This window comes from Caretta caretta, chromosome 28, assembly GCF_965140235.1.
Source record: "Caretta caretta isolate rCarCar2 chromosome 28, rCarCar1.hap1, whole genome shotgun sequence".
Lineage (NCBI taxonomy): Eukaryota > Metazoa > Chordata > Testudines > Cheloniidae > Caretta > Caretta caretta.
In genome coordinates, this window is record NC_134233.1 from 2,426,879 (window position 1) to 2,429,602 (window position 2,724).

Here is a 2,724-nt window from a genome sequence, read left to right on the forward strand (position 1 = left end):
CACACCCCGACACACACACACACACACACACCGCCCGGCCTGCGTCACACCCCGACACACACACACACACACACACCGCCCGGCCTGCGTCACACCCCGACACACACACACACACACACACCGCCCGGCCTGCGTCACACCCCGACACACACACACACCCCGACACACACACACACCGCCCGGCCTGCGTCACACCCCGACACACACACACACCCCGACACACACACACACCGCCCGGCCTGCGTCACACCCCGACACACACACACCCCCCGACACACACACACACACCGCCCGGCCTGCGTCACACCCCGACACACACACACACCCCGACACACACACACACCGCCCGGCCTGCGTCACACCCCGACACACACACACACCCCGACACACACACACACCGCCCGGCCTGCGTCACACCCCGACACACACACACACCCCGACACACACACACACCGCCCGGCCTGCGTCACACCCCGACACACACACACACCCCGACACACACACACACCGCCCGGCCTGCGTCACACCCCGACACACACACACACCCCGACACACACACACACCGCCCGGCCTGCGTCACACCCCGACACACACACACACCCCGACACACACACACACACCGCCCGGCCTGCGTCACACCCCGACACACACACACACCCCGACACACACACACACCGCCCGGCCTGCGTCACACCCCGACACACACACACACCCCGACACACACACACACCGCCCGGCCTGCGTCACACCCCGACACACACACACACCCCGACACACACACACACCGCCCGGCCTGCGTCACACCCCGACACACACACACACCCCGACACACACACACACCGCCCGGCCTGCGTCACACCCCGACACACACACACACCCCGACACACACACACACCGCCCGGCCTGCGTCACACCCCGACACACACACACACCCCGACACACACACACACCGCCCGGCCTGCGTCACACCCCGACACACACACACACCCCGACACACACACACACCGCCCGGCCTGCGTCACACCCCGACACACACACACCCCCCGACACACACACACACCGCCCGGCCTGCGTCACACCCCGACACACACACACACACACCCCGACACACACACACACCGCCCGGCCTGCGTCACACCCCGACACACACACACACCCCGACACACACACACCCACACACACCGCCCGGCCTGCGTCACACCCCGACACACACACACACCCCGACACACACACACACACACACCCCGCCCGGCCTGCGTCACACCCCGACACACACACACACACACCCCGACACACACACACACCGCCCGGCCTGCGTCACACCCCGACACACACACACACACACCCCGACACACACACACACCGCCCGGCCTGCATCACACCCCGACACACACACACACCCCGACACACACACACACCGCCCGGCCTGCGTCACACCCCGACACACACACACACCCCGACACACACACACCGCCCGGCCTGCGTCACACCCCGACACACACACACACACACCCCGACACACACACACACCGCCCGGCCTGCGTCACACCCCGACACACACACACACACACACACCGCCCGGCCTGCGTCACACCCCGACACACACACACACCCCGACACACACACACACACACACCGCCCGGCCTGCGTCACACCCCGACACACACACACACACACCCCGACACACACACACACCGCCCGGCCTGCGTCACACCCCGACACACACACACACACACCCCGACACACACACACACCGCCCGGCCTGCGTCACACCCCGACACACACACACACACACACACCGCCCGGCCTGCGTCACACCCCGACACACACACACACACACACACCGCCCGGCCTGCGTCACACCCCGACACACACACACACCCCGACACACACACACACACACACCGCCCGGCCTGCGTCACACCCCGACACACACACACACACACCCCGACACACACACACACCGCCCGGCCTGCGTCACACCCCGACACACACACACACCCCGACACACACACACACCGCCCGGCCTGCGTCACACCCCGACACACACACACACCCCGACACACACACACACCGCCCGGCCTGCGTCACACCCCGACACACACACACACACACACCCCGCCCGGCCTGCGTCACACCCCGACACACACACACACACACCCCGACACACACACACACCGCCCGGCCTGCGTCACACCCCGACACACACACACACCCCGACACACACACACACCGCCCGGCCTGCGTCACACCCCGACACACACACACAGACACCGCCCGGCCTGCGTCACACCCCGACACACACACACACCCCGACACACACACCGCCCGGCCTGCGTCACACCCCGACACACACACACAGACACCGCCCGGCCTGCGTCACACCCCGACACACACACACACCCCGACACACACACACACACCGCCCGGCCTGCGTCACACCCCGACACACACACACACCCCGACACACACACACACCGCCCGGCCTGCGTCACACCCCGACACACACACACACACACCCCGACACACACACACACCGCCCGGCCTGCGTCACACCCCGACACACACACACACCCCGACACACACACACACCGCCCGGCCTGCGTCACACCCCAACACACACACACAGACACCGCCCGGCCTGCGTCACACCCCGACACACACACACACCCCGACACACACACACACACACACACCGCCCGGCCTGCGTCACACCCCGACACA